Source organism: Falco naumanni, chromosome 1, assembly GCF_017639655.2.
Source record: "Falco naumanni isolate bFalNau1 chromosome 1, bFalNau1.pat, whole genome shotgun sequence".
In the NCBI taxonomy this organism is placed as follows: domain Eukaryota; kingdom Metazoa; phylum Chordata; class Aves; order Falconiformes; family Falconidae; genus Falco; species Falco naumanni.
This window is the reverse complement of record NC_054054.1, coordinates 94,564,303-94,576,046: the sequence shown is the minus strand read 5'-3', so window position 1 is coordinate 94,576,046 and position 11,744 is coordinate 94,564,303. Positions and strand designations below refer to the sequence as shown.

The 11,744-nt window shown below is 55.1% G+C and overlaps 1 protein-coding gene across 5 annotated transcripts in view; it reads left to right on the top strand.

Annotated features, from left to right (window-relative positions):
• Nucleotides 1–8,890: 8,890 nt before the first annotated feature.
• Nucleotides 8,891–11,744, top strand: part of RPH3A (rabphilin 3A) — a 33,588-nt gene continuing 30,734 nt past the window's right edge. For 4 of the 5 annotated variants that reach the window (XM_040608403.1, XM_040608396.1, XM_040608412.1 and 1 more), the window contains exon 1: nt 8,891–9,001. The gene's annotated coding sequence lies outside the window, so the exon portion shown is untranslated. The remainder of the gene's footprint in view (nt 9,002–11,744) is intronic. The other variant, XM_040608388.1, reaches the window with a different exon arrangement.

Below are 11,744 nucleotides of genomic sequence, written 5' to 3'. Positions count from 1 at the left end.
TCTGATCCTCCGGGAAAGAACTGTGAATTGCAGTCAGGTTTTGCATGGAAATTCAGGTCAGGGTCGGAAGGTGCATTTGTGGTTCCATTGGGGTGCACGGTGGGAAGGTGCTGCCCGTGACCCCGTGGCTGATGGCCAGCCCAGCGCTGGTGGCATCATGCTGGAGCATCTTTTGGGGAGCGAGATCCACTGGGATCTGTCAAACCAAGTGCTGAGCTCAGACTGTCTGTGTCCTGCCTTAACCCTCTTGCCTGCAATCATCCCTGCTGCCGAGGCACTGGGAAAATCCGTGTTTGCAGCATTATAGCAGGAGCAGCCACTTGACTGAGGAGATGCTGCCCAGAGTCAGGGCAAAGCCTGGAAATCCCCATGTGGGAGGTGTTTCTTGGGAAGCAACGCAAAAATTAATCGCTTGCTGTTGTGGCTGGGAGGGATGTTGGCCGTGTGTGTCTGCCCGGCCGGCGGATGCCCAGCAATAAATTTCAGTATGTGGCTCCCACACTGCGCCCCTTTCTTGGGTCACGAGTCTGGCATTTTCTCTTCGGTAGGAAACCTCAGAGCTATAGATCTCAACTAACCGACGGCAGTTTGCCCAGTGATGGGTAACTTGTATTTATTGGTCTGATCTGGGTGACTTTCTCTGACCTTCTGCGCATTTCTCCTGGAAGAGGAATCATGCGAGTACCTTCCTGCGGGGGAGGCTCAGGTTGAACCCAGTGTTTTTCATTAGGACTTTCTTTGTCCAGGTTAACAGAATCGAGCATGAAAACACGTTAACTACGAGGCATTGTTTCTCAACCTGCTGTTTTCTCTGAGTGCCTGTGTATTCGAGAATATCAAAGCCCTCAGAGGTTGTTTTTCCTTTAAGCAGCAGCAGTAAGATTCCACAGCACTAAAGATCAAAGCAACTAGTTCTGGCAGATCTCAAAAACTCTCCTCTCCCTTCCCTTCGGATGAGATGCAGGTGTTGGTGAGAATATTCATGCAGCGATACTCCAGGTTTAACCCTTGCCAGGTGCTGGGAGATTTGCAGAGGCTCCAGCTCACTCTGCAGCCGCCTGCAAGGAGCTGCTTGTCCTCGCTGCGCGAGCGGAGCATCTCAGCAGGCTGCTTTTAGCACAGCTTGCTGCCTGGCTTGGGCATGGGATGAGGGATGGATGCTGGGGTTCTTCGCAAAGCAGGGCACGCTGGTAGCAAGAGCAGCTGTAAATACACCGGCCGTGTGTCCTGGGAGCTCCAACCAGCCAGTTTGCCGAGTTAAAGCCTCGTGCTACCAGCCAAGCAACCTTTCCATTTGCAACCCCTTCTCCATGTCACATGAGAAACACAGCTGCTGCTGCTTTAATTTTTCAAAGCAAATCATTACCTCCAGGCAGCGGCCCGAGTAGCGATCAATATCTTGCAGACTTTGCTGGGCAATAAAACAGGCTGGAAAACAGCCCTTTGTATAAGATGGTTGCTGGTGGCTTTGGGCTGACCGTGTCCCATGGGTGAGAGGGGATGCTGAGCTGGTGCTCCCCAGGGACCCAAACCACAGCCCCTGGGGCTCCCTGTCGGACTGGGATTTGCTCCTGGGATCGGCCCCAGCAAATCGCTCCGTGCTGGGAAGACTTGACAGCCAAATCCCTTTGCAGCGGCATCTCGCTCAGGCTGTCGTTTGGATAGGACTTGACGACAGTATTGATTTTGAAGCTTGTTAAACAAGCTGCACTTGCTGGAAAAGGTCCCCTCTTGCTCCGTCCCCGTGTGAGCGTAACACGTGCTGATTTAACCTCTCGATTGCCATGTGAAGAATAGAGCTTTGGGGGCGTCAAGGCTTTTGCTGTGGATTCATATGGAAAAGGGAGCACATATGGCATGGAGATGAGTCCCCACCAAACCTGCTGCCCTATAGCCCTGCACAGCCACGGCGCCAGTGCCAGCACTGGGAAGGGACCTCAGCCCTCGGGCATGGTGGGTCTGGTGGGGCAGAGGATGATGCTCGGTCCTGCAGCACTATAGGAATGCCTCCGCAAGGCTCCTTGGGCATTGTAAATGTTGTTTTCCTTTCTCATAAGAGGAAATATTCTGATTCTGCCTGGGTTGACATCTTGAAACAAGGGGCAGGGCAGCATATCCCAGGTGCAGGAAAAGGAGCCCTCTAAAAATCAAAGAGAAGAGAAAGAATAACAAATGAACCCAAAAGGGCAAGACCCCATGTGCCCTGCCAGGGAGCTCTTGGACAGGTTAATGACCAGTAGTCATGACCACCACTACTTGAAAAGACCAAATATTATTTATTCCATTGGTCTGGCTCGAGGACAGCCGTGGTGCCTGCGGTGTCTCAGTGCTGTGGTGACCCAGCACTGCCATCCCCCCCGCCCCAGCAGCCTTTCTGCCTCCATCCTGCTGGTCTGTGTGCGATCCTCTGGCTGGGGAGTGATGGGGGAGCCATCAGCTGAAATCTGCCCACGTGTTTTGGCAGAATGGGAAGATATTCTTGGAGTCAGGCTGGGGAATGAGCAGACACCTGCATGCTGCTGTTTGCTGCCAGGTTGGGCTTTTCTTTCCCAATGTAAAATTTCCATTTGGAAGCTGCTGGGGAGCAAGATAAGAGCAGGGTGCTGCTTCTCTGCTTCAAAGTGGAGCAGCCTACCTCTCCACCACAGAGTGTTTCCAGGTTTCTCTGTGTGGCTGGCATGTGGCTGCCTGCCTGGACGTCGCTATTTGCTGTGAGTTAATTATTGCAGATTGAACAAAAATTGCTGCTGGAGGCTGCACCTCCCAGGCTGAGCTGGGGGCTGGTATCCCTTATGTTTTTATATAAAGCCTGGCACGGGGCGGTTATCCTCCATCACCGGCTGGGGCTCGGAGGTGAGACCCAGTGCCATGGGAAGCCAAGGGTGGGGACAGCATCACTCCCAGGGACAGGTGCTGGGCACTGGGTCCCTGTTTATGCTCCCTGACCCACCTTGGCGGTGGCACCATGCATGGGCACATCTTGCTGCATCCCCTAAATCCCTTGGAATTGCTTATTCTGGGGGTGCAGCATTGCCTCCCCCAGCCCACACCGTGCATCGCTGCAGGTGCCTGGAGGAGCAAGTATGGGGTGCGCACAGCCCCTGGGTTTGCAGCCACCCTCTTGCACCCCTTCCCCTTTGGCTGGCGGCTGCGACAGCACAGGCATCTCAGCCTACGGCCGTGGGAAATGGGAAGTGGAGAGACTCTATTTTAATACACCGCTGTGGGTTGGTGACCTAGAAAAGCAGCTCGGAGAGCAAGAGTGTGAAGTCCAACCTCCCCCGCTGCAAGCGTGGCTGCCGTGCCGCCGAGCACAGGGTGACCTATATAAAGCGATGGGAGAGGTGTAGGGGGGTGCTGGTCTCACAGCCCCAGGGCTACAGCTTGGGACCCTTCCACAGGCACCCCGTGCTCCCAAGCACCATTGCCCTGGGTGTTAGAGGGGATGAGAGGTGGGTAAATGAATAAATCTCCTTGTTGGGTGAGGATGCAGCATAGCCGGGCATGCAGGGATGCAGCCGGTGGGATGTAAGCAGGTCCCTCCAACTGCCGTGGGATGGACCTTGTCCATCCCAGTGCCGGAGGGTGTTAGCAACAGTGACAACTGTTGTTACTGAATATGTATTGGCAGTGGTGTGGTAGAGCCAATGCTCAGCATTCATGGGTGGAAGGTGAGATAAAGCTCCTTCCTCCCCTCTTTTTAATGCACCCTATCAGAAATAATATAAATCATTCAAAGCCTACAGGTACATGTTCTTTGCAGTCTCTAAAATGAAATGAAGCACAGCTATCCTCAGCCAAAAAGAGTAAGTTTCTGAAATGCTGTACTCAGCTGAGTAGAAGGCACGCCAATTAATTAAATCAGTAAATAAGTTATACTAATCCCATTAACAAAAGAGGAGCTGGAGATTAAATCTTTTATGGCACTTACTGAAAAATTAATGCAGGCAGTCTTTTAGGAAATATATTCTTCCCCTCACCTCGCCAAGGATAATAGTGCAGTTTTATAGGACAGAACGTTATCAGAATTGAAAAATGAATGTAAAACTAGCACATATCTTATTAAAGGAGTGTAATGAGCTGCCTCCATGGTTGAGCTGGGCCTGCTGAGCTTGGGGCTGAGCATCACTGCTGGGACCATGGGCTAAGCCCCCGGGCTTAGCTGGGGGTCTGGGTCCTGCCCGTGCCACTGCGGGGGCTGAGGGAAGGGGAGATGGGGGTGCTGGCGAGGGATTTGGGGTCCCTGTGGGTTTCCTCAGGACCTGATGGCTCTGGGGTGAGGTGGTAAGTGGGCTGGGGAGGGGGATTTTCTCCCAGGGTTGCCAGCACCTGGAATGAGTGGGATGCTGAAGTCCCCTCACTACAGATGCTTTCCTGGCAGGGACAGGGCTGGCGAGGGCTGACGTGCTATGGAGAGGCACAGATGTTGGTTAAAACTGTCCCAGCATCCTCACAAGATGCTTTTCTTCCTTTATTTCTCCAGCCACTGCTTCTGCAGAAGAACAAATCCCATCACCAGCTCCTGGAGCAGCTGGGCTCCCTGTGACCCCCTGGCACCCAAACCAAGCGACAAGGGGGAAAACTTGCTTTCCTTTCCTTTATAACGTTTGGGTTTTAGTTTGTTTTTTATTATTATTACTATTATTATTGCACTTTAATCAAGGGGATTAATTGATGATGTCTCCTCTGCTTGTGTTTTGCTTGTTATTTTCTGAGCTGGCAGGAGGGTGGGCTGGAGGGGGATAAGGTATAAATCAAATAGCGTGGATCTGGCTGCATCCCATGTAGGTCCCTGGGGAGGGACCGAGGCATGGTTTTCTTCTGCTCTGGCCTGAATCTTGGCTTGGTGTTTTCTCTTCTTGAAAAAGTAGGTGCAAAATCTCTGCTCCCCAAAGTGCTGGGCACAAACTCCCTGGTTTCAGCTGCCAGGGTCTGTCCTACAGCTCGGAGAGCTCGGGCTGGTGCCCATCACCCCCTTCTCCATCCTCTTCTCCCTCTTTTCTCCTCCAACTCTTTCTCCAAAACATAATTTACCAGCAAGGAGCGGCACTGGGCAGCTGGTTACGGATTTTGGGTGTCGGGTGGTGGGTCCTTTCCCATCTCTCTCGCATGTCAAACAATTAAATCAGCACCAAACCACTCGGGCTGAGTGCGGTAGAGAGCACGGGCTGAGGCAGTCGGCGGTGAGTTACGATGCAGCTGGTGTGCACTTCTTGCTGTCACGTCCTGGGGAGCTCCTAGGAGCATCCATCGGGATCTGTGGCCAGGCAGCTTGTGGGGAGAGCAGCTCAGCTTTTAGTGATTTACAGAAGCAAAAAAAAATGCTCTCTTGGGTGCCTGAGCTGCCATCAATCTTGCTAATTTAACTCCTGCAGCCGTGCTGTGGCTGTGAGGGGAGGGCTCGATGTGAGCCTGGTTTATTTTCCCCTGTATCGGAGTCAGCGACGGCAGCTGTTATTCAGAGCTGTTGTGTGCTCAAGCTCTGAGAGTTTATAGATTTCCACTAAAACACTTTTAATGCTAATTAAAAATATTGAAGAAAAAATGTTTTAAAAAAGCTCATATTCTTTTTTTTCCATTGGACTGCCCAACTCTGCAGACATCAGAGGGATAATCCTGGCTTGGCGCTGGCTCATCACTCCCTATCTCCTGTCCAGCACTTCAATTAGATGTGACTAATTGGGCTATAAAAGAAGGAGAGAGGTTTTCTCCTGGAGCAGCTGAGCAGCAGTGCAAGGGTGGCAATAGCTGAGTCAGCAGTATGGCACGTGCTGTGCTTTTGATGCTTTAATTTGCTGGTGCAGTCATGTTTGCTGTGTCCTGCCATCAGCCACACTGCCCTGGAGGAAAGTGCTCCAGCTCCAGCTCCATCCCCGGATCCCTCTCCAGCTCCATCTTGGGCTCCAGCTCCAGCTCCATCCCTGGCACCAGCTGCAGCCAAGGATGGGAGATGGCTGGAGGTGAAGCACAGCCCAGATCTGACATCTCCATGTCTAGTTCTGGTGCTGATTTGATGCCTGGGGCTGTCTGTAGCCATGAATTTGGTTTTATTCCTCAGTTATTCCCATTGAAATCAGTGGGATTGCCGATAGTAATAAAGCCAAGACCATAGGTACCGCAGGATGGAGGCTTGCTTGATACAGCAGTGCGCTGGGGGCATCCAGCCTGGGCTTCTGCCACCTCCAGCAGGGAACCACTGCGCTGCCCTAATAACCTCCAGGATTTTTGCCTCTGCACTTGAACTTGAGCGTGCGGGCAGGGGCTGCCGGGGCACAGTGCTGCGGCCGAGCGCTGCAGACAGGCTCCATCCCAGCCTGAGGCAGGATGGCTCTGGGGCTGAACCGAGCGTTTTGCTGCGTGCTGAGTCAGATCACAAGGGGAAATATAAGAAATTCTTGAGAATTAGAGGTCTGGCGATCATAAAAATAAACCTGCGAGGAAATAAATAAATAAAACTTCCATGCTTTGATCTGCTGCAGCAGAGATGCCAGACTGCCAAAATGTATTTATAATTCCACAAAAATCCAACTGTCTCTTTTATTTTAGAAAACAGGCTTAAAAAGGGGAGTAAAAGTGCTGGGTATTCAGAACAGAGAAGTGCAGGTGTTGCTTTTTTTCCTTTCTGGAAAGCGAGTTTTAGATCTGATTTTCAAATTTCTGCTTCTTTTTGAGACTCTCCAAGGAAGGTGACAAGACATATCAGCTTGAAAGTACTGTGCTCATCTCTCCAACTACTTTGCATAAGTGAGAGCTACTTTCGCTAAATAAAAATACATAGTTGAGTCTGAAAGAGAAGAAGGTGTCCATCAAGCATCTAGATGAATGCCAATCAACATTCAACCTTGAGTGGTAGAATACATTCCTTGCTGAAGGCAGGAACGTGCTCCATCCTTCAAGGATTTCTGTCTCTTCAGGGATTTCTTTAAAAAAAAAAAAAAAAAAAAGGATTTTCATGAAAAGCTTACTTGCAACTGGTTAAAAATCTTTTATATAAGTGACATCCAGCTATAGGAATGAGAAACTTTCCTCCCCCCCCCCCCCCGCCCTGACTCAGGCACGGCATCCTTGGCCGTGGCTTAGCGTAGCTCAAAGCCCTGTCAGCCTCCTGCTTGCAGGGGCAGCCCAGAGCCATGTCTCACCCCCCTCAGCTTCATCTCACAGCATCCTTTTATCAAGCTTTTTTATTAATTTTCCCTCTTTGGCTGCTGATGCCAAAGTGTCAGGCCAGCTCTGATTTCCATCCCCTCCTGCTGGCAGATGATCCATCCACCTCGCTTCGCCTGGTGAGAGATGATGCAGGAGCGACTGGCAGGAGAACTTCTGGAAAGTCACAAAAGCCCAAAGGTGCTATGGTTCCCCACTGGAATATCAAGAGCGGATAAAAAGAGGCTGCTGGAGCTGATGATCTGGGTACAAAAGCACATTTGCAAGCTGGGCTCCGTCCCAGCCCAGCTCTATCTCCTGGCAGTGAGCTGAGCCCCCCGCACCTCCATGTGGTCCCTGCTGCAGGGGGAAGGAGGTCAGGGCTCTCGGGCTGGGAGGTGCAGCATGGTGCTGGGGGGTGGGTTCAGGCTGTTGCCCCTTGCAGCTTATGAAGCCACGGGTGCTTCAGCTCAGGAACAGAGTTCCTTCTGTGCAATAAATCACCTGTTCCATCAGAGATTACCCCTGTTCCCTGCAGTAACTGTCCCAGCAGGTAGGATCAGTGCTCTCCTGAAGGTCCAAGCAGTGCTGAAGTCACCACAGAGCCTGGCCAGAGGCAGCGAGTTCCCCGCTTCTCTGTGGGGCTGCGGTGGGTCTTTAGGGTTAATCTGGGCAAGGAGTGTGGGATCCCCTGTGCCGCTTAAACCTGAATGCGGGGGCCAAAACCCCAGTCAGGGGAGCCTGGGTGGGCAGGCAGCTCCTACAGCTTTTGGGTGATGCTGCAGGTGCTGTGTGAGGGAAGAGCCTGCCCCACTTTGGGCCCCCACATGTGAGTGGGGAGATGCCGGTACAGGCAGCTGGGGGGCTGCGGCCAGGGCACGGGGAGATGCCCAAAGGCCAGTGCCAGGGAATGTGTGTATGGGGGGGGCGGGCAAAAAGTGCTGTGTCCCCCAGCGGTGGGGAGGGATGGGGTGGATGGGAGAGGGGATGGAAATGGGGATGAGAGATGGGAAAGGGGTTGGAGATGGGATGGGAGGGGGGATGGAGATGGGGATGGAAATGGGGATGAGAGATGGGAAAGGGGATGGAGATGGGATGGGAGGGGGGATGGAGATGGGGATGGAAATGGGGATGAGAGATGGGAAAGGGGATGGAGATGGGATGGGAGGGGGGATGGAGATAGGGATGGAGATGGGAGAGGAGAGAGGGGCTGGACATGGGGATGGGAGAGGGGATGGTTATGGGGATGGAGATGAAAGAGGGGATGGGGATGGCATGGGATGGAGATGAGGATGGAGATGGAAGAGGGGATGGAGATGAGGATGGGAGACAAGAGAGGGGCTGGACATGGGGATTGGAGAGGAGCTGGATATGGGGACGGAGATGGAGATGGGGATGGGAGAGGGGACAGGGATGCGGATGGGAGATGGGAGAGGGGAGAGGGGATGGAAAGGGAGATGGGGATGGGGATGTGGTGGGAGAAGGGATTGGGTTGGGGGTGGGAGAGGGATTGGGATGGGGGTGGAGATGGGGATGAGAGAGAGCTGGGGTGGAGGAAGAAGGGAGAGGGGAGGGATGGGGATGGGATAAGAGGAGGGGATGGGCAGCGAGGGGGTGCCGCTGCCGCTCCCCCCAGCAGGGGGCTAGGGGGCCGGGGACCGCCGCGCTTTGCGAAGGGGCCGGGCGCGGGGCGGGGGCGGCTCCCCGGGGCGGGCGGTGCCGCGGGGCCGGCCCTGCCCCCTCCCCTCCCCTCCCCCCCCTCCCCGCTCCGCAGTGCTGCCGCCGGAGCCGCGCTGCGCCCAGCCCTGTGCGGGGGGGAGCGCCCAGCGGCTCCCGGCCCGGCGGGACCCCGGCCCAGGTAAGGGGCTGGCGGGGCCCCCCCGGCGCTGGAGCCACGCGTGGGAGCGGGGCGGGGGGCTGGCTGCTCCCCTGTCCCGGGCGGGGGGCGGCCCTGGGGGGGTCCTCGGGCTGCGGGACCGGGGGCGCTCGGCTTCCCCGCTCGCCGGCCGGGGAAAGTTGCTGGCGGCGCCCCGGGGCTGTGCGGGCGGTGGGTGCCCCCCCCCCCCCCCCCCCCCCGCGGCCGCCTCTCCCGTGGGCAGCGGCCGCAGCTGGCAGCCCCCTCCGGCGCGCCGCTGCAGGCGGGGGGTCGCGCTGGGGGGGGTGCTTTTGGACTTTGCTGGGGGCGGGCAACTTTGGAGCACGTTGGGGCATTTGGGGGGTGGTTTGAAGCCCCCGAAATGGGCTTTTGTCCCTGGTCCCGGAGCGGGAAGAGCGGGAGCTGCGGCGGCAGCAGGAGCCGAGCCCCTTCCCTGGGCAGGAGCAGCGGTGGGATGCAGAGAGCATCCTGGCCCCGAGGATGCGCTGCGGGGGGGCTCCGGGTCCTCTGCTCCCCGTTAGGGCTGCGAGAGGGCATCGCTGCCCCGCTCAGGGCTGGCTCAAGGGCCTTGGCGAGTGCCTTCTCTGCTCCTTTCCCAACATAGACAAAAGTGTTGCAAAAGGCATGAAAAGCCATTTGGACTCATGGCCCGAAACCTCCTGGAGGCAAACCCAGCCGCCTCGGAAAATAGGCTGAGGCTGCCTCACGCCGCTGCTCCCAGGACAGGTTGTCTCAGAGCAGGGACCTGATTATCTTTTTTGCTGGTGTCTTTCCGTTAATTCTGGTTTCAGATATAAACTGGAGTGGCAATTTGTCTCTGAGCAATTAACACTTTTTCGTTTCGCCGCTATAAAGCTCGGAGCAAGGTGGCTGCCCTGGACGTGGCTCTTCTTTGGGCTTGGTCCATGCTACACCGCTCCTGGGATCTAAAAAGTGTGTGCAGATCAGTCTGATCCCCGCTTCCCGGGAGGCTGCAATAATAATAATAATAAAAAAAAGATAATACAGGGCTTCAAAACACGGACAGTTGGCTCCAGGGATGCAAAGATGATAACAGATGAACCATTTGCTTTAATTACTGGTATCAAAAGCCCAGGCTGCAGCTTAGCCTGAAAATAAATATTGTTAATGTTGTGATACTGGGCTTTATTTGATGATGCATCATTCATCTGGTAGGGTTTTAGCGAGCTGCTTGCTTTTGCTGTAGGGACTGACTCAGGGGATCTGTGTTCAGCTCTTCCATGGGGAACAGCCTGGGGTACGTGGAGCCGTGGGTCTGAGCCCCACATGCTAAGTTGGGGATTGCTCTGGCATCCCCCAGGAAAGTAGCGTTGGGTGGGCGATGCTTGTCCGCAGCAGCCCCGCCACTGGGCGAGCGCCAGCCGCCCCCGGCAGAGCTGTGCTGTATCCAGGCGATGCGGTGGGAGCTGTTTGGCATCACCTGTGCGTGTGGCCTGTGGGGTGGGCTTCCAGCTAAGACCTCCTGCATTGGCCCCACCAGTCCTGTTAGGAGCAACCCATCTGGGTGCAAATCCTTGCTTGGCACTGTCTCCAGCTTGCTGATTTGCTTTTTCCTCCTTTGCAGTCTTCCTTTTGCACTGCCCTGGCTCCTGAGGAGAGACAAAAAGCATGCTGAATGGGGGCAAAAGCACATATTTTTTGTGTGGAGCACCCTTTGTGGTGAGGGTAGAACCCAGAAGCCCATTACGGGACTCCGCTGCACCTCCATGGGTGTGTGTGTGCCGATATTAAGTGTTCCCTGATTTTGGAAGGGGCAAGGGAAGAAAAACTGCTGAGAAAGGGTGAGGGGACTTGCAGCTCCAGAGTCTCTTTTTGTGCTTAAGTTTTGAGGGACTTTTCTTTGGGACCTGAGAATGAGATGGTCCCCTGTGTCTGCTGCAGGTACCGGGGGCTGTGCCGGCAGCAGTGAACCTCTGTGCCACTGGTGGCCCCCGGCCCGGTGCCCTCCTCCTGCCTGCAGAGAGGTGATGATGTCGCTGCAGTCATTGCCAGTTACTGATAACTGGTGATAAATCGTTCCAGGTGGTCCCAGAGCACTCAAGGGCTGTGCTCTGCTCCCCAAGGCAGTGCCCCCAAGGCCAGCCTGATTAATTTCCCCATCCTCATTAAGCCAGAGATGGGGAGTGGCTGGGGCTAATGACCTGATGGTTTATAACATTCACATGCCAGAAGATGCCCTGCCTCCATCCCTGTCTGTACCTGCATGGGTCTGAGCAGCATCGCTCTCCTCCAGCACCCGGAGGTGGGTATAGGCTCTCCTGTTTTGGTCCAGTGCCTCAGTGGTGGGGGGCAGGTCTGACTGTGTGGGACCAGATGCTTAGTGGGGGTGTATGAGGAGAGGAAGGAGCTGCATGTAGCGACTGGGGAAGCTGGGAGCCCAGCATCTCTCTGGGTGGTGCAGATGCTGAGCTGGGTGGCTGCATGCTCCTCTCTGCTGGTGCCTGGGCTCTCTGTGGCTGTTGGGGAGGGTCAGGTTGTGGTGCTGAGGGGGACCCCCTCCGCATAGGTCTGTTGTAGGGTGCCTGGCTCTCTGTGGCTCCTCTGACCCTGGCTGAGCATCCCTGGTACCCCTAAGGAGGGCAGGTTGGCAGCCCTGAGCATCCTCCACCCAGGGTTGTGTTCTGGGGATGGGGCACGTGCCCACCCCCAGCTATCGCTCCTGCAGTGCGATGCTGTGGTCCTTGACCGCTGCTGGGGCATCTTG